The sequence below is a fragment of the Lissotriton vulgaris genome, chromosome 1_2, assembly GCF_964263255.1.
Source record: "Lissotriton vulgaris chromosome 1_2, aLisVul1.2, whole genome shotgun sequence".
NCBI lineage: Eukaryota > Metazoa > Chordata > Amphibia > Caudata > Salamandridae > Lissotriton > Lissotriton vulgaris.
In genome coordinates, this window is record NC_141686.1 from 40,704,169 (window position 1) to 40,729,812 (window position 25,644).

A 25,644-nucleotide genomic window follows, 5' to 3' on the forward strand; every position below is an offset into this window, starting at 1 on the left:
ATATACACACCAGGGCCCAGTGTGTGGAAAAATTGGTAAACTAGTGACCCGGGTGAACAGCGCGCTCTATCAGTAATTTTCTGGTAGCAGAGCTATGGTTAGGACTAGTTAAGATAGGTAGATAAGATAGTGAATAAATAAACCGTGAAAATAAAAATGTGCTGCTAAGAGTTTCAATATTGATTGTATTGCTTGAAACATTGCGCAAATGTTTTAAAAGATTTTTTTAAGTTTAAATAATTTTGTATTGCTGCTATAAGTATTATATGTAATATTAACAAAATTGTCTGTGAGACTTTTATGTAGTCCGAATCCCCGGGGAAGTCTATAGCTAACGGTGAGCAGAATCCGGTTAGCCAATGAGGTCGCTTGTTGTGAGTTATTAGTGCATGGTTAGGAAGGACCGGAAGCACTAATTAGGATCTTTTTGTATTTGAATAATTGATAGCTACGAGTCCTTTGTATAAAACTTCCATTGTGATATCACCTAGTAAGGGTCACATGTGGAAGGAGTAATAGGCTCTCCGAAGCTTGAATGGTAAGCAAGGTAGTCCGCTGGTGAAAGCCTGACTTAGTATATATCCCGGAAAGAAGTGGATAAGTCAGGAGAGTAGCAGGTTCTATATTGCTCGTGTGAGAGGTTAGGCAGAGAAGTCTACCCGAAGTGAATGAAAAGTAGACAGAAGTGGTTTACTTGTAGCGAAAGAAGAACTTTCTCTCTTTTTAGAACGCTCAGACACAGCGGCGAACGTTACGTGTTGTTGACTAAGTTTAGCACTTGCACTTTAAGAAAAATTCAAAGTTTCCGTTACCTTGTGAAGGAGGGTGTCAGTCGGAAGGCTGCTCTGACGTCACTCCGTGCCGCGCTGGTATTGGTCAAGACAGCGGGCGTGTAGTGAAGCTGAAATTGTAAGGGAGGGGTGAGTGCCGGAGAGTGAGACCTCGTCTCGCGAAAGGCCGCGCACCTATTGGACAAAGGCTTTTGTAATCACTGTGTTGATTGGTCGTCGCGAAATAAAAGTCGCGCTAGCATTGGAAGCACAAAGGTAAACAAAATTAATCAAGCCGAGTTAGAAGCTAGACTGGAAAGGTGTATGTGGTATCCTGAATTTTTGCCAAATCCTCAGAATCTAGGTTTTTATAAGGAGCAGATGCTAAGAGGTAGACCTTACAATATGTACGGAGGAAAGAGAAAATTGTCATTTGGCGAAAAGATTAAAAACTATTTCAAGAAAGACAAGCCCATACGAACCAGGGAGGGCGTGATCATTCCACCTCCAAATACTCCCGCCTCCTTCATGATATTTGATAAAGGGTATCATACCTGTGTGTGGTTGGAGAATTGGGTGAGGTACACAGAAGATGATGGGGTCTAAGCATTTCCCATTAATGGTACCTTTAATGGTAGGATCCTGTTTAACTTAAGAACCCGAATGAATGAATTGCATCCCCGACCTAGATTAACTCAATATGAAGCATTAGAGGAATGGGAAATTGAAGCGCTAGAACGAGACAGACCCCGAATGGATAAAGGAGTGAGTAAGTGGTATCCAAAGGTCCAAAAAGAAACTAAAGAGAAAAAGATGCAACAGTGGAGACAGAATATGATGGTTGAGGGACTGTTTCCAATGTTTGGGGTACTCGAAGAGGGGAAAGGAAAATGTACGGAGAAAACACGCAACTTAATGGCTATGGGGGACTCCGAAGATGAGCACCTAGAGGATTTATTGATGAAAAACCCACCTCCCTATGTTGCGGAATCAGAATCTTTGGGTTCCCAAAACCCGTTTTCTAAATATCCTAGATGTAGGACAGCCAGTGAGACAGATGTAACGGGTACGGAAAGTAAAGCCAGTGATAGTGATGGGTTTTGCAGACCTAGTTCCGCGGTCCCAAATTACCAACCTTTCGGGGAAGACCGACCAAGTTTGGTCCTTCCGACTGCCCCAAGTATTTACCCTACATTGGTACCCCAAGTGATGCATGACAATTCTTCAGAAAGGGTTTTGCGTGAACGAGAAAAGGAAGCCCTGAACAAACAGCGAATTGATTTAATTCAGACCATAGCCCAGATAAATCCCAGTCCGGATTCACTGACTATCCCAGTAACTATTGGTCCTGCTATACCTCTTTATGGGGATAGACTGACTAGTCCAAGAACCCCTATTATAACTCCAATTGTACCAACCCCTATCATTCCTCCCCCAAGAAAAGAGCCGCTCATAGTTGATGATCAAGAAAGTGAGTGTGAGTCTGTGATCTCCTTAATGGATCTGCCTATCAGGGAACCTGGAACCAGTGTACCAAGGGCAAGACATCAGGCTAGGACAAAAGAGGTCCTGATTGAAACCACTTCAGGGGTCAGGAGTGCCACTGTAGTTTCCCCAGAAGAATTGGATAGATGGACCAAAGAGTTAGAAAAGGACACACCCCAACCAAAACCCTTAGAAATCTATAGACTAAGGATAGAAATAGAGGAACTAATGGCCGGTAATGTAGGGTTGGACAGGTTAAACTCCTTTAGTGAAGAAGAGCTACTGTTTATCAGCAAAAACCTTACCCGGAACACTAGATTGCTCCATGAGAGATTAATGGACACTGCTGCTGACATGGGAATTGATGTTAGTCGTTCCAAAGTCCTTCAGAAACCTTACAGAGCAGATTTCTCCGACAAGGACTTCGAAAACATGAATGTGTCAGGAAAACAAACCCAAATAAAAGAATTACTGAAAATTCTACAGAAATGGGGGGATGTAGAAAAATGGAAAACCCGGTGGGCAAAGAAAAAGGAAGACAGTAGGGCTAAACCCCAGACTTCAGAATACGTACTCAAAGAAGTAGGTCCCGCAGAGAAATTGTGTCCCATGAGAGAGGTCCCTGGGGGAAAATATGTCCATGTCCCTTGGTCCCGACAAGATATTGTGTCATTTACTAATGACTTTCCAAAACTGCGGGAGAAGCCAGTCGACTGGTACAGACAGGTCGAACGTTTCATAAAGGTCCAGAAATGTCTTCTGAAAGACCTGGATGGGTTTTTCGACATTGTGGTGCCTGTAGATTTGTGGACCGAATGCAAAATTGAAATTGATTGGCCCAGTGATGAATATGAGAGAGACTCCAAAACCGGAGCTCCCTCACCTGAGGTAATGAGGAAATATGACCAAGTCATACAATACCTGAAGAAAAAGGTGCCCGCAAAGGAAACTGATTGGACCCGGATAGATAGAACTACCCAAGAGCGCGATGAAACCGTCCACTCCTTTTATGAAAGGTTACTGCAGGTATTCAAAACTTACAGTGGAATCGATAATGTGGACATGAAGGATATGACCCATTTCAGTTACCGATTCGTGTTAGGATTAAGACCTGAAATATCCCAGTGGATTTGAGATAATAAAATCAGCTGGCAAGGTAAACCCATAGATGATGTCCTCAAGTATGCCAAGTATTACGAGGATGAGATAGAGAACAAGAAGAAAGCCCTTAAGGAGAAGGTCATGTGGGCGCAAGTAAAATTGGCGGAACAGCAAGAAAAACAGTTAAGTAAATTGAATAATAATAATGCACAAAATCTCACTGCTGGGGGAGGAGGGAAACCCCGGGTAAAAATGAGTCGGGTAGAGGCTATGAAAAAATTTCCCTGTCACGGGTGCGGTCAGATAGGGCATTGGAGAGACGAGTGTCCACATTTGCTGGCTGGTAATGCCCCCGTAAATGGTTTAAATCCACAGGTGCAGAAAGAGGGGACACGGAAGAACCAACCACAGGTAAAGCAGCCTCCGTTGCCTCGCGCTCCTAGACAAAATTATAAAAATCAGGCTCAGCAGAATGAAAGGGTCGAAGTATGGAAAGGAGAGAATGAGAGAAGTGCAGCAGTTTCACAGTTTTTGCTAAATGATTCTTTCCTTTGTGATGATCAATACTGACGGGGCCTGAGGGGGGAGGACAAGGAGTGCGTACTTGGCGCCTCCTTACCGGTAGACCAGACAGGACCATACATCGAAGGAAAGGTTGAGGGAAAAGACGTCACCTTTCTATTGGACACTGGTGCTACCCGTTCCACTGTGAGAACTGTGGATGTTCCTAACCTACCCCTCTCGGGAGAAGCCATCCAAGTAGTGGGTGTTTCAAATCAAATAATCAGTACTCCAGTAACTGAACCCATGGAGATTTCCATTGGAAATTTCAAGGAAATGCACAGATTTGTGGTCTGTGACTCCAGTCCTGTAAACCTGCTAGGACGAGATTTGTTGTGCAAAATGAATTGTGAAAATCAAGAGGGAGAGAGAGGACCAGAAAGCTAGTCCAGATCCCCGGTTATATGTTAGTTTATCAAAAGGAGACTAGCTAGAGAGCAGGGGTTAATCTGACATTATTATTATTGTTTTCATAGCGACTCAGTATCGTTTTGCCAATTGGCAGTGGCACCTAGTGGGTGTCTTTGGAAAGCCCTCACCCACCAACCTAGTTGGTGGCATGCTTCATCATCGGGCCCACCCAGTGACACCTAGCGTGTCCCGGGTGTGCTTCGACGCCTGATTACAGCGGAGCAGGTATGTCACTGTGTGTGCGGTGTAGGGTGTTCAGGTATGTGAAGTTAAAACGGCTTGGCGGATGGTCCCTGGGGTGAGGATACTTTATTAAAAGGGCTTGCGTCAGTGGTTAGGAAATGCACAGATTTGTGGTCTGTGACTCCAGTCCTGTAAACCTGCTAGGACGAGATTTGTTGTGCAAAATGAATTGTACCATCTTTTGCACACCAAATGGCGTCAAAATTCAGACCCCAGATGAAGATAGCCTGTACAAATTGATGCTACTAAAACCAGACACAGAAATAAAACTCCTGTCCATTAAAGACTTACCCGAAGAACTACAGCTAAAAGTGGTTCCTGAAGTGTGGGATTTCACTGGGAAAGATGTAGGCTTAATGGCAAATGTAGACCCAGTTAAAATAGCAATAAAAACAAATGCTGTGTACCCCAGAACAAGACAGTACAAAATGAGTGCAGAAGTAAAAGCGGGAATCGCAATTGAAATAAACAGGTTGCTTGAAGCAGACATCATACAGGAAGTAATGAGCAGTCCCTGTAATTCGCCCATAATTGGAATTAAAAAGCCTAGCGGAAAGTACCGGGTAGTGCAGGACCTGCGCAAGGTAAACCAAATTGTTGTACCTTGCTGTCTCATTGTGCCCAACCCCGCAGTGATACTGTATAAGATTCCTTGGGATGCGGAATGGTTCACTGTCATTGACTTGTGTCATGCATTCTTTTCCATCCCATTGCATCCCGAATGCAAATTCCTTTTTAGTTTTAAATTTGACAGCCATGTCTATGTCTGGAATCGTGTCCCCCAGGGGTACACTGAAAGTCCATCGATTTTCAACCAGATCCTAAAGAAATGCCTTGAATCGTTAGTACTGCCAAAGGAGTCTGTTTTGGTACAGTACATAGATGACCTTCTGGTGGCGTCCAAAAGTCAAACCGACTGTGTCATTGATACCATTGCCTTGTTGAATCACCTAGGCAAGGGAGGACATAAAGTGTCCGCAGACAAATTACAGTTCTGTAAAACCTCAGTGAAATATCGGGGGCACCAGACAGAGAAAGGGATCAGGAAAGTTACTACAGAAAGGATCAAAATAATTCGAGCAATGGAACTACCCAGAACCCAGAAAGAAGTACGAATGTTCCTAGGAGTTGTAGGGTACTGCAGACAATGGATTGTAGGATTCGCAGCTCTAGCCAAACCCCTGATAAAAATGACCAAGAAGGGAGTGGAAGATCCAGTTAGTTGGGACGATGAAAGCATGAACGCCTGGGTAAAATTGCGAAACTGTCTGTGCTCTGCCCCTGCCTTAGGAATGCCTGATTATTCCAAGAACTTAGAACTGTTCTGTGATACAAGAGACAATTGTGCACTCTCAGTCCTAACAGAGGAACATGGACTGACTAGGCGTCCAGTGGCCTACTTTTCGGCCACTCTGGATCCAGTGGCTGCTGGATTACCCGGATGCCTGAAAGCAGTAGCTGCTACTTGTGCAAGTCTGGAACAGAGTGAAAACATTGTTATGGGACATCCTGTCACTGTATATGTGCCACATTCTGTTGTGATCTTACTGACCCGAACCAAGACCCAGTATCTCACCCCTAGTCGGCTGACTAAGTATGAGAGAATTCTTATAGGTGCTGAGAATGTAATCATCTCCAGGTGTAATATTTTGAACCCCGCAACTCTGTTGCCCATTCCCATAGATATTGAAGAAGATGAAGTTGAGCATAACTGCATGGGCCTAACTGAATTTAGCACCAAGCCACGTCCTGATATCAAAGAAATAGCCTTACTTGATGAGGATATTATGATGTTTGTAGATGGCTCATGTTTAAGACATGAGGATGGAGGTCTGAGTGCAGCCTATGCTGTAGTTACATTGGAGACAATCTTGGAAGCATCTTACCTGTGCGATGTAAAATCTGCACAAGTAGCAGAATTAATCGCATTGACAAGAGCTTGTAAACTGGGGAAAAGCAAAAGGGTAACTGTTTTTACTGACAGCCAGTACTGTTATGGGGTTGTTCATGACTTCGGCCAACTATGGTTACAAAGAGAATTCATGACTTCCTCAGGTACCCCTATCAGAAATGGAAAGGTGGTACAGAACTTACTGGAAGCGATCCAATTACCCCAAGAATTGGCTGTGGTCAAGTGTGCGGCTGACAGGTCTGGAAATGATGATGTGACAGCCGGAAACCGATACGCTGACCAAATTGCCCAATACTGCTCCCGATACAAAATGTCCCTCAAAATCAAATTATGGGGAGGTGGAAGCAGCTGCCAACTTATGATGTTTGAAGGTGTGTCTACCTGGGAGGAATTGAAAGACATGCAACAGGCAACAGAACAAGAAGAAAAGGACAGGTGGGAAAGGGATGAATGTACACCGAGAGATGAGGATGGTGTCATGGTTTACAAAACTGGTGTGCCTGTATTACCAGACAGTCTAGTAGCCTCAATGGCTAGGATCATACATGAGGACACACATATTGGGAGAGATGCCATGTGCCGCATGTTTAACAAGGTATTCCGTAACACAAAATTCAGGAACACAGCAGAAAAACTTTGCCAGAGGTGCTTAGTGTGTCAGCAATTCAACGCAGGAAAAAGGACAGTAGTGGAGCAAAGTACGATTGGGAGGGCAGAAGGTCCCTTTATCAGGATGCAGGCGGACTTTATCCAGTTGCCCATGTGCAAAGGATACAGATACGTCCTGGTCATAGTTTGCCTATTTTCTAGATGGGTGGAGGCCTACCCAGCAAAGAAAAATGATGCTATAACTGTAGCCAAATTACTACTTAGAGAGTTGATACCTAGATTTGGAATTCCAGAGACTATTGAAACAGACCAAGGTGGGCATTTTTCTAACAAAATCCTCAAGGAACTCTGTAAAGCATTTAAAATGGAGCAAAGGTTGCACTGTGCATATCATCCAGAGGCTTCTGGAATAGTTGAACAAGTGAATGGCACCATCAAGTCCAGACTGGCGAAAGTGTGTGATTCCACCAAAATGAACTGGACAGAAGCTTTGCCCCTTGTGCTGATGAGTTTGAGAAGTGTTCCGAACCGAAAAACAGGCCTAAGTCCCCATGAAGTACTAATGGGAAGAGTAATGCGACAGGCATGGGTACCTGGACACAAACTGCTAAGTATTTCTGATGATTTAGTGCTAGAATACTGCAGGCAGCTGGGTGACCAAGTGCGTTCTATCTCTCACCAGATTGGAGAGACTGCTGTCGAATGGCCTACATCTCCAGCACATAACTTGAGACCTGGTGATTGGGTGGTGTTAAAGAAACACACCCGGAAGAGTTGCCTCAAACCAAAGTGGGGAAAGCCGAGGCAAGTGATCCTTGTAACCACAACTGCTGTGAAGTGTGCGGGCGTACCGAAGTGGATCCATGCCAGCCATACGAAGCCAGTGACAGGAGAAAACGCGACTGAAGCTGAAGGTAGCGCAGCTGAGGAGACTCCAGAAGAGAGTCCAGATCCCGCTGACATCGAACTACCGAGCTCAAGTCAAGACGTTGAATGGTTCTCTGCCGACGACCAAGTTCATGATCCAATAAGAACCCGAAAATATTCTTACCTAGATAGTGAGTGGGATAGTGAAGGTGAGACAGAATTAGAGGACGAAGGTCAGGTCATCGAAACTCACAACAAACCTGATCAGGAAATAGGCCAAGTAGGGACAGACCAAGTTATTGACACTCCTCCTGAAACTTCAGAAACTGGAAAGGGACAGATAGTGGTTAAAGCTGAAGTTCATGCGGAAGAAAATCAAGGGATCGAAGTGCATGACAGGAACAGATAGAAATAGACGAACGTGTTCAGGAAGCAGAGTCCAAATCACCTGACAATAAAGATCAAATACAAAGTAGACCTGAACAAGGCCAGCTTAGAGACCAGGCGGAAGAAACTTATGAAAGACCTGGAACTAGTCAGACAGGAAGGGAAATAGACACTGCCGAAACAAGAGTACCACAACGAAGCGAAAACAAGAGAGTTCACGAGGAAGGTCAAGTCTCCTCGACCACTAAAAGCCACAAGAAAAAGAGTGAACCCCGATACATAAAAAGACTGAGACTAAGAATCAAGACAGTTGAAGAAAAACTAGCAGATCAAAAAAGGGCTGCCAGTGAAAGAAAAGAAGCCCGAGTCCAGTCCAACCGACGAAGCTCACGAGTAAAGAAACAAAACAAATTGTATCGGAGTCCTGAATGGACTTACTTGGTGTTGGAGGAAATTGACGAACCCAACCACAGTGGCCAAAGTGACGAAGAGTCGATCACTGATCGGAGCTCTGACGAAGACCCTCCGTGAGGCAAGCCTGAGTAAGCCTCTGGTATAGAGAAACAAAGAGGGGTTGGAAAACCACCTGTAAGCCACAATGTCTGATTCAAGTGTAAATGGAAGATCCAAATTTAGCTGTTGTAAAACCTGCTGTAAAGTATGTTTTTGTAGTATAGCCGTACTGATAATAATATGGATAGGACTAACAGTTTTTATACCTTTTATGATAAGCAAAGACCCTAACTTGTACCCCACTAACCCAGAGACTCTAGATACAGAAACTGTACAGACTGAAGAAACACCACAAAGTGTAGAAAGACGTGACAATGCTGCTGTACTGAGACAAACACGACCTAACTTAGATGCATCAGAGGAGGGTGGACTACATTTTCACAAGATGAAAAACAGAACTCAGTTAAATGTCTTCGCAAACCTTTTAGTGCATTATGTAGAAGCTATGGAAATAGAAGATTGTTATGTATGTATGAAGCTACCTACTTCTGTAGCTGAGAGCGTGACATATCACCATTTACCCCTGACCTACGGAATTTCCTGTAGTATATTAGCTAGCTTATTCTATAGAAGCACTTTACAGTACTACTACTCAAACACTGACGTAATCTTTTCAGAACTTCCTGTTCGGGGAAACCTGAACATTGTACATATTAGAAGCGAGGTAACCCGTTATATGGGAGAATATTTCCTGACCATAGGTGACATAGACTTAAACGAAGCTAGGGAAAATAATCTGACCTGTTCCTTACAAGAGCAGGAAAAGATGTTTCTGAAGATGGCAGAAAGAAGGAGGGAGAAATTCCAGAAAAAGGCCAATGATGAAAAAGATAGAATCCCTAGATGGGCAGAGAATATGGAAAGCACCTCAGAAGGCGAAGCTAGTCCTGCCTTGTTGCTGGATTTTGAACGGAAAGGGAAACTCTGTCTCCATAGAGAAAAGACTAGTTATTATAACAATGTATTCATCGGTTCCAGCGAGTGTGAACATAATTACAAGGTAATTGGAGGTTGGGGTTTCAAAAATGGGTCAGAACCTGTGTTTCCCGGAATTTATTATATATGTGGAAACAAGGCTTATTTCAAATTGCCCGATCACTGGTATGGAAGCTGCTATTTTGGCATCGTTTTCCCGAAAATATACCATGTGAACAATGCTGCTGGAAGCAATGAAGATACTAATGGCTTAGTGCGTAGTAAACGTGAAAGTGTAGGAGAAATAATAGGTGATATTTTTAGTGCACTGATACCTGGAATGGGGGTAGTTCTGAATACTCACTGTATCTGCAAATTGTCTACAGTAGTGGACCGGTTATCAACTGACACCGCTGCTGGATTCCTGCTGGGCAATACTGAAATGGTTGCGATCAGATCAATGGTTTTACAGAATCGCCTTGCTCTTGACACTCTATTGGCAAAAGAGGGCAGAGTCTGCAGGATGTTGAAGGCGCAACATTGCTGCACTTACATTCCTGATAAAAGCATTGAAATAAAGAAATATGTAAGAAACATAACTAATTTGGAAAAAGAACTCAAACCATTGGAGGTTGATAGTGCCTGGACGAGACTGACTGATGGTCTCTCCTCTGTAGGTAGTTGGTTCTCTAACCTGGGTAAAAATCTTCTATGGAAAATACTGATGCCAATAGCTGGAATAGGTGTGGTTGTACTGATTATATTTATCTACTGCAAATGTCAAAAATGCAAAAAGAAGTATATGGTGAACAAAAGAGGGGTGAAGAGAAATGTTGATGAGCTAGAATTAGAAGAATTGAAGAACGAAATTTACAAGAGAGCTAAAAGCTTTCACCCTAATAAGTATGCAGGAAGAAAGCTCAACAACAAGTTTGTTGAAATTGAGATGAATGAAATGCAAGAGTGAAGTTGGCATCTGTTTCCATTTATAGTGATGATAGTAAATATCATCAAAGAGGGGATTGATGGAGCAAGGATTCGCACGTAAAGCGACTTGCTCTCATTCATGAACCTCGTCTAACCTTTAATAAGCATTAACCAATCCTGTCCGTCTTAATTTTCACTTTTCCCAATACACGCGGGTGCCCGAGAGAAGCTTGCATCTATGTTTATTAATTATAATGATGCTTGCACTACTGAATGGCCGCTTCGCAGAAATCCAGTCTGCGCATGCGTCGGTCATACCCACGTGATGTGACGCACTCGCAATTTGGAGGGATGTTTTTGCTCATGTGCATTGTTGCTAAATATGGCCGCTTGTCTTTAACCATGCTCTCTGCTAGCTCATGCTGCTTTTGCATATCTGTCTTTCCCGCATTAACCCTCAATGCTATAGATATTTCAAAGTAAGGGGTGCAGTGAAGCTTTTTATGGTATACAGTGTATTCACTTTTTTCTGTGTTTCTAATTTGTTTTCGCTTACTTTTCATGTACCGCGTATTTGGGGCCTGGGAGTGGGGAGCGACGCCATCTCTGAATCCTCCCACAACCCTGTCACGTGATGAGGGAAAAGCCGAACCACGCAGAAGCAAACCCAAGCCAGCTGGCTCCTGAAGCTGAGATGCGCCTGTGAACATCTTCCAAGAACTGGGAAGAGAATTCGGCTGTACCTAAACTGATACAAATGTATAGTCTTATGTGTGTTCTATTGTTTTGCACCTTTCTCATACCCTGGGAACTGGAATGTAAGGGGTGGGTACTGAAAAATAAATATTAATTATGGGAACATAGAATTTAGGAGGTGACAATGACCTAACCACCTCTCTTGACCAATCGAAAGATGGGACCTTGTCACTTGCAACAATTGTGGGTGGTCTGGGGGTCCAAATAGAGTATAACTAGCCTAGTTTAGTTAGAGAAAATTGTCCGACTTGTCCCAGTAGCTGACCTGTCACTGACCCTACGAACTCTATAGGTGATTGATACAGAGCGCTGCAGAGCACTCTGTCCGTTCTTTCCTCAAACTCCAAGGGGTGGAAATAGTCTTAAGTGCTGGCGAAGCACTTTGCTGGGAAATTCGAAAACCCAATCGGGGTTACTGGCGGATTCCGTGCAGAGGGGGTAACGCAGGCGTTGCATCCGAAGCTGCAGGTGTTGGTCGTGCCCTTTGGTGAGCCCAGTCCTGACCCAAATCCTGAGGGGTATCCTGTCCTGACTGTCCATGAGCTGCACCTGCTCGCCTACTGGCATTCTGAATCCTTGAGGGTCCCTGTCCTCGCCTTTTCCAAGCTGACCCGTGGCCAGGGTTGGTCAAAGTCAAAGTCAAAGTTTTTTTATTTTGTTTCGGTACTCTTTCGAGGACCACAAAATCATTAAAAGGAAAATACATATTACATTAACATACAATTTAATACATTTTCAGTGTTATTTTAAAAAATTTATAAATCTTATTACAAACATATTCGTTAGGTGGATTAGCACACATGGAGATGAAATCCCTTGCTTTCGTGATCCTGCAGGACCGATATATTGGTTCTAGGCATGTTACCCTAGCAGTAACAACAACTTTATTTGGACATACAAAGAGCATGTGTTCTAAGTTCTGTTTACCCCCCGAACATAGGTTACATTGAGAGGAACTGTTTGGTTTCCAGGTGGAGGTAAAAGATAACAAAGGGAGAATACCCAGACGTAGCATCATGATCGTACGCCTTACGCCATGGGTAAGAGTGTATTCCAGATATGGCAATTTTAACTTATATTCTTGGGAGTCAGCATACGGTTTGTACAAAGATAGTTTAGTACAATGTAAATGATCTAACTCATAACTTAATTTTGGTGAAAATGTTTTTAAAAATAGTTTGAGTTGTGCGGGTGTCCAAGAGGATAACATTTCTGCACTAATTTTTGCTAAACAGAACGCCTCTCCCAAGTTTTTCACAAAAGTAGAGTTGATGGCATCCTCTCTAAAGATCTCAATTTTTAGCAGATGTCGTAGGGTACCCGCATTAGAATGCAGAAGGTTATAGGCCCACCTTATGAGGCTTGCTATTGATATTGCAAATGCGCTGGTGATCGTACATTCAAGCCTTAGGGCCTGTACAGGTGTTGAGTTAGAAACTTTCAATAGCTTTTTTAGTGTTTTCCCTTCATTTGTATCCATATAACTCCATTGTTTTAGGGGAATATGTTCTGAGGCGTAAGATAGAACCGGAGATATTTTGGCTCTATAAATTTTTATCAGTGCTGAGAAATGCCTACTTCCAGTCTTCCTATACAGGCGTGATATTGCACCTGCGTGTAGGTCACATTTCCTTTTTAGATGGGTGATTTGCTTCTTGTTACTCAAGTTATGCGTAAAGATTCTTCCAAGATAAGTATATTCCTTTGTCTGTTCCAAGATCTCGCTTCCCAGTTTCCATTGGAACCTCACTTCTTTATTCTTTTTTGTAAATGCAACTACTTTAGTTTTATTTATATTTGGAGTTAGAAAATGATCTTTCGAGTAATTGTATAAAGTGTCCAAGAGATTTTGGAGACCAAAGGGTGTCAGATCAAACAAGACAATATCGTCCGCATAAAGTAAACAATGTATCGGATGAGATGCCATTTTCGGTGGGGTGCTTTGCCCTTGTTGTAAGTGCGACGGCAGGTCGCTCAGGTAAAGAGAGAATAAAATCGGGGCCAACAGACACCCTTGCTTTAGGCCATTAGATGTATGTATTATTTTTGACATGCCCCTCTCGCCCCCCATTTGGACACGGCACCAGGTATTGCTATGTAGGTTCACGATTAGTTGCAATAAAGGCTCTGAGATACCCATTTTTCTCAGTTTCGACCATAATGTCGGCCTATCGACCCTGTCGAACGCTGTTGAGTAGTCGATGAAGGCAGCATATATTGTTTGCGATTTCCCGGTTACGTATTTATCTAGTAGAAATTGAAAGATAGCTATATTATCCGTAACCGAGTGGTTCGATCGGAACCCGGCTTGAAACATGGGAATTAGTCCAGTTGAAAAAGCCCAAAGCTTTAACCGGTCAAGAATTTCAGCCGCAAAGATCTTTCCGCCAGAATCCATTAAGGCAATTTGTCTATAATTGCCAGCAATAGTCCTTTTTCCTTTTTTATAAATAGGAATTATTGTGCTTCCTTTCCACGAGTTTGGAATGTTCCCAGAGTCGAATATGTAATTAAATAGTGGCGCTAACATCTGACCCCAAGCTTTATGGTCAGCTTGATAAACCTTTATCGGGATCTGGTCAGGACCGGATGCACCCGTACTTCGTGCCTTTTTGATATTCAAGGCAATTGACTCTGCCGAGGCCCTGGAGAGTTTTATATCATTGTTTTCCTTTTTCTGTTCAAATGCCTTTCTCGCCCTACCCTTCATGTTGGATTTATACAGATCATTTAAAAATGTGTCCCAGTCTTCTTCTGAGACGGGGATTGCTTCAAGCTTCTTTTTAGTTCCCGTCATCTTAGCTATCAAGGACCAATATTTTCGTTGGTTGCATTGCCTTGCTGCAATTTGAATGTCCATCCAGTTACGGTCCTGTATCAACCTTTCCTGTCTAGCACGTTGCCTACGGATTTGGTTCTTTAATTTGTTTATTTCAGCTTTATATAATGGTGTTTTACACAAGTACTGAGCCCGAATCATCCTGTTTAGCATTTTTACCGTTGGCTGATTGCAGTTTTTGTGCTTGCTGACGCACTTTCTTTGTGCAGGTCTGTTCTGTTTTAATTTGCTTTGTATTGCATTTTTGAGTTCATTTAGTAAAATTTCATAGTTTTTGATAGGATCTTCAGAGTAAATATTGGTTAACAATTGGGATTGTGTGATTAATACTTTCAAATAATCCAAGTTTTCCGCCTCCCAATAAATCCGACGCTGGACTGGATTTACTTCTATTATGGGATTTCTGAATATTGGGTCGGTCTGGTAAGTGATTGGTGGCATCCAGAGTGTTGTTAAGCAGAGAATGGCATGATCACTTTCATCATTAAATTTGACAGACAAGTCAGAAATTTGTTCTCTTAGCTCATTCCCACATATAAAGTAGTCTAAGATGGAGGAGACTCCATTTCCTTGTCTTGTGAATGAAGCTGGCTTGTCTCCATTAATATTTCCATTTAGAATTATCCCATTTATAGTTGGGAGGAACGATAATAACAGGCTTCCTCTTTTATCCGACTTCACTCCTTTTGGAAGTTGCGGGAGTGCTATTTCCAGTGATTCCTCCTTAAATAACGTTGACCATTTCTTTATCTCGCTATTTGATATTTTGGCGTTTAGGTCACCCATCAAAATATATGGTAGATGATGTTGATCTTCGAGGATGTTGGATATGGTTTCTAATAGATGATCGAATAAAGAGTCATGTTTTTTACTTGGTGGAGCATAAATGTTGAAAAGTAATATTTTCTTATAAGTGCCTGTAGGCTGTAATCTGAGCTGAATTTTGATACATTGTAGGTTGTGCGAATATGTATCAATACTTTCTTGTGACCAGCAATAGTCTTCTTTCAGTAGGATTGCCATACCTCCTTTCGCGTGACCCCTTTTAGATTTTTTTGCTGGGTTTTCGTAGACGTAATACCCTTTTTGCGTAAAGGAGGTGGTTGACCATGTTTCCTGCAACGCTAGAATGTCTGGATTATCTTTTGTTACACCTTTCATTTTATTGTGAGTTTTCCCGGCCATATTCCATAGCGATATTTTCAGACCTTTGTTAAACCTGACGGTGATGTAAATTGTCCATTTTGTTGCCGTTTAATACTTCTGGTAACCACGTCCAAGATTGTTGGTAATCTTCATCTTCTATTGGATTAATGTTCCTTGACCACACCGACCTTTCGCCTTGCCTTACTTGTATTTTTAATTTGTCTTTCCTCATGTTGTTTGATGTACGTTCATCCCTTTCTATGTTAGATATTTTATCAGTAAGATGTTGTTTAGTTACTACGGAATTTTGCAAGTTGGTTTTGATGTCTGAAATTGAGATTACATCATATCCGTGTTTTTGTAGAATTTCTTTTTCTCTCATGATTAGACCTGGGAGAACTGGAGAGAAGAATGACACTTGTGCGAATTGAGTATTTTCTATTTTTGGAAAGCGTACTAGGTCTATTTCTCTACTTGTCAGAGAGATCAAGGAAGGAATTTCTTGCAATAGCTGGACTATTCTTCCTCGATTGAGCGGGATATTATCAGTTGGAAAGAGTTCCTCGATAGTTAAGTGTTTTGATAGTGTTCTGTCCCACTGCCTAGTTATATGATCTTGTAGATTTTTTGGATTGACGATATTTTGCTCTAATGGTTTTCTTACTATTGACTGGCAATATTCATCTGCATTAGGGTTCAAAGGCTTCGCCGGCGTAGTTATTTTAGTCGGTGGAGTGATCTCCAAATTAGCATAAGTATGTTTTTGAAATTTGAGTTTGTTCCCTTTTTTCTTATGGATTCTTCTCAGGGGACGTCCTCGCTTTTTCTTGCCCATATTTTCTTTCACTTCAGTGATTTTTTCAATTTTTCCTGTCTGTTTGGTTTCATTTTCTTTGCTATCCTTCGACAAATGTATGTTATTTTCGGTGGATATCATACCATAACCAATCTCAGTTTCTTTGTTGGAAAAAATGGGATAATTTTTGAGACTATTTTCAGAAGTGTATTCCTTTTCTTCACTGAAAAGCTTTTTCAGAGAGAAGATTATGGGTGGGTTTTCCTTAGATTGCAATTTCTTAAATTCACTTTCCTTTATTTTCGCATCTGATGTTTGCGTACTTACACTTTGCATTTTTTGAGATCTTGAACTTTTTTTTACAACCAGCTTCAGATGGTACCTGGTTGACCGTTTCTAATTCCTCGGATGAGGCTTTGGGTGACTCTTTTTTCTTTTTTTCTTCCACCAGATGTTTGAGAATGCCTATTTGGACGTCCAATGTGTCGTCTGAGTTGGCTAAGATTTGGCCGAGATGTGTGAGAACTGATTCCAGAATGTCTTGAAGGGAGAAGAGAACTTTGGACAGGGGTGGAAAGGCAGCTGGAAGGGTTGTGTTAGGAAAATAGAGATTTGTAAGATTGGATTGATTAGAGAACAGTTTAGGTGATTTATCTGGGGAACTAGTGAATGGTTGGTTTTTTCTTAATGGAGACGTTAATTTCTGTTCTTCGGTCTTCGTAATGATATTCACGGAGACCTCATTAGCTGATTTGTTCTCCTGTTGTCTAATTGGTGTTATTTGCGACATCTCTAGAATCAGTTGAGAATACTCTTCCGAGGGCGGATTATTTGGCTGATTTATCTCTGGATTAGATGATTCTTGATTATGATTGCTTAGTGCAGCAAATAATTCTGACTGGCGTTCACTATCAATAGTAATAGAAATATGTTTATTTTCTTCTACCGATGTTCGAGGAGATGAGTGGTTTTTCTCGGAAAGAGTAGAAAAGTATTTGGTTATTGCGGGTGTGTTAGAAATTTGGCCAGGTTTCATAGATTTATCGACAGATTTTCTAATGGCTGCATCGGTACCCATGCGTTTCATGTAAATTGTTCTTGAGCGCAATTTTTTCAAAGCCATCATTGAGGAGTATTGTGGTCAAGTAAATAGGTGGGCTCGATCTCCTGAAGTCGATGTAAGAGGGGTGACCCGTCCCGTCCTTGGTCGTCCCCGGACGGCCACAGACGGCCCACCCTTTGTCCGGGCTTAGTCCCGCGCTTGGTCCCACGCGCGTCCCGCGTCGCGTGAGTCTACGAGTTGCTTTATGTGCGTAGCCAGTGGGCGTGTCCGTGGGCGTGTCGCCTGGGGGAAGAGGCAGCAGCTGCTCCAGGCAGGGGTTGCTGGTCCTCGCAGTCCCCCGGGCTAGATGTAGTTCTTGATAACGCCCTTGCCTCAACCCTGGAGACTCAAGCTGGGAGCGACGGTCAGAGCAGCAGACAGCTGCTCTCGCTCACACCAGCGAGTCCCCGGGGAGGCAACCAAACGGAACACGAAGAGCTTGGCAATCCTTTACCTCTGGCAACGCGGTAAGCAGCACAGTTAGTCCGGTATCCTGGCAATGCACAATGGAAACAGCAGTCAAGTGAGTGGCGCCCGCGAAGCGGGTGTCACGAAGTAAAATACTGATTTCGCCGGTGGGCGTGTCCGTGGGCGTGTCGCCTGGGGGAAGAGGCAGCAGCTGCTCCAGGCAGGGGTTGCTGGACCTCGCAGTCCCCCGGGCTAGATGTAGTTCTTGATAACGCCCTTGCCTCAACCCTGGAGACTCAAGCTGGGAGCGACGGTCAGAGCAGCAGACAGCTGCTCTCGCTCACACCAGCGAGTCCCCGGGGAGGCAACCAAACGGAACACGAAGAGCTTGGCAATCCTTTACCTCTGGCAACGCGGTAAGCAGCACAGTTAGTCCGGTATCCTGGCAATGCACAATGGAAACAGCAGTCAAGTGAGTGGCGCCCGCGAAGCGGGTGTCACGAAGTAAAATACTGATTTCTCCGGTGGACGTGTCCGTGGGCGTGTCGCCTGGGGGAAGAGGCAGCAGCTGCTCCAGGCAGGGGTTGCTGGTCCTCGCAGTCCCCCGGGCTAGATGTAGTTCTTGATAACGCCCTTGCCTCAACCCTGGAGACTCAAGCTGGGAGCGACGGTCAGAGCAGCAGACAGCTGTTCTCGCTCACACCAGCGAGTCCCCGGGGAGGCAACCAAACGGAACACGAAGAGCTTGGCAATCCTTTACCTCTGGCAACGCGGTAAGCAGCACAGTTAGTCCGGTATCCTCTTATCCCCCACGTCGACAGATGCACTTGACACTTCACGCCAGGTGCTCAAGGTGCTCCGGATGCGATTCGGTAGAGACGGGGGCGGGGGGTGACCGCGTCTCGCTGCAAAGGGTGGCGTTCAAGTGATTTCGGCTCTGCTCGATGCTCCCTCCAGAATTCAATTTTTTTAAGGGGATCCCACAGAGAGCTAAACGTTGAGATGTGAAACGTGTAGCAGACCAGAAAAGGGCTGCACGTGCAATGTGGAAATCCTTGAGGTGCTCCTGTCGCACACCAAGGGAAAAGCAGTAAATCGGGCTCAGCTGCTGCAGACTGTCTGCTGTGTTTTGAGGGAGAGAGGGTTGGTCCTTTTCCCGTCCTAGGTAAATATATGCGTGGGTGTCTGTCTAAACTTTACTCCTACCTTTTTCCTCTTCCAAATAAAGCACTCTTGCCTACGGTATTTTCTATCACCATTAAAAGTGACTTTTATGCAATTGTTTATTAGTGATGTTCCACTTCTTTCCCTACCTTTAGAATATTATAAAATTGACTGCTTATGTTAGCTTGTTCCATTTTTCCCTTTCCTTTAGTATGATTGCTGTGAATTTAGTAAGAATAGCATAAGGTTTAGGAATTAGTTTAAAATATTAGTACTCATAGAAGGTCCTTCTCATGTCCCTGCCTTATTTTAAAATCGTACTAAAATAGCATGTTCCCTAACGCTCATACCCTGTAATGTTCCCTAGTACTCTATGGTGCTTGCCCTAATCCATAGTTACATTTTGGCTTTGATCCTGATTATTGATGTTCTGATTTGTATTTGCCTTTTTTTCATGGCATATTCATTCTAATCTTCTCTATATAAACTTTTAAAACTCCATCAGGTGTCTGTGGTCATTATACTTCACGAGGTATTATTAAATGTATTGAATGTGTAAGGTATTTCTACTCTTTAGGAAAACTTGTCGCCTATCCACTGCTAGCTCCTGATCCATCAGGAGTAATGTGCCTGTGGTAAGTCAGGTACATGTATAGTAAGTGGTGAGAGAGTCACCCTCTGAATTACTCATAGTAGCGTGTAAGGAATCACCCGGTTCACGCAAAACACTGTCATCATATACACGCCAGGGCCCAGTGCGTGGAAAAATTGGTAAACTAGTGACCCGGGTGAACTGCGCGCTCTATCAACATCACCAGCATCGCAGTCGCACTTCGGAAAAGTTACGGAGTGCCACATGCCGCAAAGAGCAGGAGGGGGCGGGCAACTGAGCATTCTCCATGCCAATACATTTAGAACGCTCAGCTGCCATGAACACCTATGGGTGCTAAGCGTTCTGCAGATACCCTACACATACTCAGAATGCAAGAAGGTGGGCGGGACCACCTAACCCGACCCCTGAGACAAGAATCGGTGCTCGCTAATAATTCCTCACTAGAAGCCAAACAACCTTGTATCTCTAGTTGAGAATGGTGCATTATGAGGTCAAAAAGTTCGGCAGAGCGTGATGGTGGCGCAATATTTTTCTTTTTTTTGCCTTTTACAGACAGACGGTAATGGCCATTCACATCTTGTAAATTTGAAATTTAAAAAACAACAGTCACTGGAGTCTAAGCACGTCTTTCTGAGGATTTCAGTTCTGTATTGTTTACAAAAAGCACTTGCTGCTCCTTTATGTTCATATAATGCAGAGTATCTTTTGTATGGGGACCATTTCTTTCATATGGTTTAGGATGAAATAGCACTCAACATTGCTCACCCTTGCCCCCATCATGTCAGGCTGTAGAGTTCGGGGGGGGGGGGGGGGCGTTCATCTTTGAAGATGGTACACTGGACCCTCAATGGAATGTGCTACTTTTGAAAAAGGGGGTGGGGGTGGAGGGTGGGGATTCGGGGTGAAGGGTGGATTTGCTGACGTTTGTAAACGAAGCTGCATAATACAGCAACACAGAAAATGCATAATAGACAAAATAACTACACCACAATCCACAACACAACACAACAAAAAATACAGAACACAATGCAACAAAAATGCAATTTAACAACGCATGACATAACAAAAAAACACCAGAACCCGAACACACATTATCATAACAAGGTTGTTTTAGATTAGTATATTGTGCTGTTGTGTTTTTACGTTGATTTATTTTTGGCTGTGGTGTTCTTGATGTGGTATTGTTGCACCACAACTGCACACCCGTTGTCTTCACAGATAATACCGGGAGGAGGTTTTGTTTTTTAAAGTAATCGGGGACTTCTGCCGCATGCTTTTCAAAACCGATCCATTAATCACTTGAGCTGCACCACTACCTGGCGGATGCAGGACACAAGCTATTTTTTTCTATTCAAGGAACGCATTTAGGACAACGTTGTGTATTCTAAAGAAATTGATGTGTCCTATTACTAGCAAATGGGAGCACACCAAGACATCCGGTGGGGTAAACTCGTATATTTAAAAAGACGCTGTTACCATGCACAACGTGCAATTTATTTATGGCCTTTGAAAGATATGGGGCGCCGATTTCCTGATTCAAAGCGGTTTGAAATGCAAGATGACAACAGGGGAATCAAGAGAAAACGAGTTGGTCTTCGACAGGCGATTCATCAGAGTAAGCCATGCTGACTGAAAGGTTTGCCTGACCCCTTGGTGTAACTTAGTTATGGTTAGGTTATCAGCGTTTGTGTAGTGCACACAGGGCTTTAAGTGGGGAAAAAAAACTGGGGGTGCTCTAAAATGGGCGGGGAAACCACTTAAAGGGGCGTGGCCAATCCAAGTAGGGGCGTGGTCTAAATCAAGATAACTAGCATTGTGTTAGGGCTGGGGCAGGATCACGCAGACTAGTTCCTCTCTCTGCGTTTTAATTATTGCTTGATTACACTGCAGCCTTGACGCTCAGTGTGAAAAGTCAGAGCAGGGTTGTGCTGGAGCGGGCTGCCTGTGGTCATCTCTCTCCTAATCATCCCATGATGTGAAGGCTGGTACCACTACGATGTTGCACATGCGCTGCAGGAAGGGAAATCCTTAGAGAAAATGGCTCTCTAAAGCTGTGTTCCTCCTACAACGCGGCTCACCTGGCATGCTCACTATCTCCGCTGCTCTGTGGTGAGCAAAATGAGCATGCACACATCGATGTGCATGCGCTCACTGCAGTCGAGGAAAAAAAAAGAAAACAGACTACCTTTGGAGGCCTGAAAATAGAGCCTGATAGAGACCCATTTCGAAGCCCCCTGAAAATAACTGCCAGTGCTCAGACCCGGACCACTTAAAGCCCTGTACCAAACATACAACACAAACCGTGCTCTGCCAACCAAAACTGAGAATGAGCAGTTACATTAAGCACCTTATATCAGCAATAACGTGTTGCACAAAGTACATGAAACAAATGCACTTTTAAAACTGCCTGACTCTAGGGCCCAAACTAAGCCTTGACATATGTCAAAGTAATATAGCACTCACTAAATCAAAGGAGAGAGGGAGGACTAGATAAGCTAGTCTGAATCCCCGCTTTTATATATCCAAAATCAAGAGAGACTAGCTAGGTTTATACAGGTAAGACTCAAAGGAGTACGTATGTCAAGGAAAAACCAGTAGGTTTTATTTGAAAGCCCTCACCCACCAACCTAGTTGGTGGCATGCTTCATCATCGGGCCCCACCACAGTGGCACCTAACGTGCCCCGGGTGTGCTTCGACTCCAGGTTACTGCGGAGCTGGTATAATTGCTGAGTGTGCAATGTGGTGAGTGTGAAGGTGAAGATTAAAAAGCCATACAAAAATCCCAGCACCCGAGGGTAAAAACTATTTTAATGAAACTGGGTATCTGTTGGCAAGTTAAAAGGCAGACGGACACAGTGGAGTATGGATTATGACCTCCAGTGTCCTGTGTGGTCTACATGTTTCAGCCTGGCCTTTCTTAATTTTGAAACAGGCTTTCCTCAGGACCAAGTGAGTATGTGTGGGGTTATAAAATTAATTTACAGTGAGTGTATTTAGGATTTTATGTGTAGCACGCACTAAGGTGCTATATGGGTGAGAAGGGGATTCCCTCTCGCTTTGACAGTATTTAGCTGATCAAAGCCTCCTTGGGTCGCCTGGCAGAGAAAAAGACCGAAACTATCGATCTGGTTCCTCCTTGGACCTGTAATCCTTCTGCGGCGCCCGGAAGGATTACAGGTCCAAGGAGGAACCAGATCGATAGTTTCGGTCTTTTTCTCTGCCAGGTCATAATCCATACTCCACTGTGTCCGTCTGCCTTTTAACTTGCCAACAGATACCCAGTTTCATTAAAATAGTTTTTACCCTCGGGTGCTGGGATTTTTGATGACGTTTTCTATTTCCATGAAATCAAATGGAGTCCCCCAAGCACAAAAAAACTCCTGTCACCACCCCACTCCTGTCCCAAAGGGCAGGTGCACATCTTTGCTTTTCCTCATTCGCTGTCAATCCTTTTCAAAATGGGGGTGAGGCTGTTCAGCATTGGCTTACCCCATCTCTGCACGCGCTGTCAATGAAAGGATTGCAGGTACAGTTGGAAGGGGGCAAAGTGACTAGATCCGAAATAATTGTGACTGTCAAAACCTAGGCAGAAATACACTTGGTGAAAGGAACCACCCAAATGTACTTTTCATTTTTGTTGCAGCCGGTACCGAAGTGCGAAGCAGTTGCAGCAGGTGGGGGCAGAGGAAGGGGTGACTGGTTTTTTGGCTGGCGGTATGAATGTTTATTTACTGCCTGCACGTTGTTTTTCAAGTGTCTGCCCAAATTATGCTCATCACTTTCTATCAAATAATACAGCGAAGGAAGCACACTCGTATGTTTGAATAAAATTTGAGGGTATGTTGTCGTGCCTTTCTGATCCAAGACAAAGAAAAAGCACAGTCATTAAATGAAAACGCTGTTCTATTTGGACACATTGCCTTTGGGGTCGTTTTGTGATCAGTTATGGAGGTTGGAATGCAAGGTTAAGAAACGCTTCTTCACATGCACAAAATTAATTCCAAGGACTTTTAGATGAACCTGTGCCAGTTACCACGCAGTTGCTACTGCTCGTCTTCCTGCAAGATGGAGTCGTGTCGTGACCCGGTGGCACTGCTGCTCCTGGCGTCTGCTGCCGAGTAGTGGGGGCGAGGAGACTGGAGAAGGAGTGTTGTGAGTTCGGGGACAGCGCAACAGCTACTGTAAAAGTGAAAGCGCAGTAAGGGGTGCTGTGAAAAAGTAAGACGTCAGTTCTTCTGAAGTTGTTTGTGAGCATGGGCACATCATATGCATGCTCTCACTGCTGTCAAAGAAAAAGAAAAAGAAAACGGACTTCCTTTGGAGGCCTGAAAACAGAGCCCGATAGAGACCCGGTTCCAGGCCCCCTAAAAATAACTGCCGGTGCTCAGACCCGGACAGACCCGGCCCACTTAAAGCCCTGAGTGCACAGCTGCTATTTGTAGGCGCTGTAGCGCCCGTCTCAGATAAGGGTTTCCTCATGATTCCCGGGCCTGAGTATGTGCTTAAAAGGGGTGAAGTGCCTCTCCTGTGCCGCAGGGCAGTGTCTTATGAGCTATGCATGTTTTTTTTTCAGGTGAACAGAAAGAAACATGAGCAATAATTTTTTTGAAACGAAAATAAACAGTTAAATACAGATCACTGTACGTAAGAGGCACGTTTGACATGAAACAGGCAAGAGTGACACAAGTCCTTACTTCGCTCTGTTTAAAAAAAATTGAGCGCAAAAAGATGATATCAATAGTTATTGCAAAAGAGTCGCTTTCTCCTTTTAGCGAACTCAAGACCTTTTCAAGATCCTCAAGACTAAGAAACCTGGATCACCTCGACAACTGAACAAAACAAGCTTAATGATTTGAACACTCTCACAGCTTCACAATATTTGAATTATAGAACTCTTGTTTAGCAATGAGTACCTTCTGGTTGATAAATAGGGATTACACGTAACTTTTTTTTATTTATAGCAATTCTTTATTACATTTTCAAAGATATATATATATATATATATATCTTCACCAAACTCCCACCAGCGCAGGAAGTGGAGTCGCACACTCACGGGTTGACAAGCAGGTACTTTATTTTCTTTTGGGTGTCATACCTGACGCGTTTCGTCCACCTTTGGACTTTATCAAAGGTCACCCCTTAACACCATCGCTGTTGTTGCAGTCCCACAAGCATTTGCCACAATTTCTTTTATTGACCCCCAGTGGTCAAGACCTCCAATGGTCTATTGCGTAGTTCAAGGCATGCTGGGTTTTGTAGTCCTTTTAACAACAGTAGTTCCTGCCCTCCATTAGGCGGTGTTTTCAATGTTTGTTGTTTCAATTAAAAGTGTCTGTCTGTTCCGTGGGCTGTTGGCAAAACCATTTTCAAGTTTGCTTACAGAGTCATACCGGTGCCGGTCACCGGTGGCAACCGCTTTCCCTATGCGTGCGTCACGACCAGAAACGAGGGGGTTCAAGTCGGGAAAGCCTCCGGCGCGCTTGCTGACTGTGCGTCCTCCCGCGGCAGAACCACGCCGCCAAATATCTTCACCAAACTCCCACCAGCGCAGGAAGTGGAGTCGCACACTCACGGGTTGACAAGCAGGTACTTTATTTTCTTTTGGGTGTCATACCTGACGCGTTTCGTCCACCTTTGGACTTTATCAAAGGTCACCCCTTAACACCATCGCTGTTGTTGCAGTCCCACAAGCATTTGCCACAATTTCTTTTATTGACCCCCAGTGGTCAAGACCTCCAATGGTCTATTGCGTAGTTCAAGGCATGCTGGGTTTTGTAGTCCTTTTAACAACAGTAGTTCCTGCCCTCCATTAGGCGGTGTTTTCAATGTTTGTTGTTTCAATTAAAAGTGTCTGTCTGTTCCGTGGGCTGTTGGCAAAACCATTTTCAAGTTTGCTTACAGAGTCATACCGGTGCCGGTCACCGGTGGCAACCGCTTTCCCTATGCGTGCGTCACGACCAGAAACGAGGGGGTTCAAGTCGGGAAAGCCTCCGGCGCGCTTGCTGACTGTGCGTCCTCCCGCGGCAGAACCACGCCGCCAAATATCTTCACCAAACTCCCACCAGCGCAGGAAGTGGAGTCGCACACTCACGGGTTGACAAGCAGGTACTTTATTTTC

General features: G+C 43.8%; 1 protein-coding gene across 1 annotated transcript in view; it reads right to left on the reverse strand.

Annotated features, from left to right (window-relative positions):
- The window catches only part of ETFBKMT (electron transfer flavoprotein subunit beta lysine methyltransferase), a 184,947-nt gene that overhangs the window by 56,889 nt on the left and 102,414 nt on the right, over positions 1 to 25,644 (reverse strand). The gene's annotated exons all lie outside the window — the stretch shown is intronic.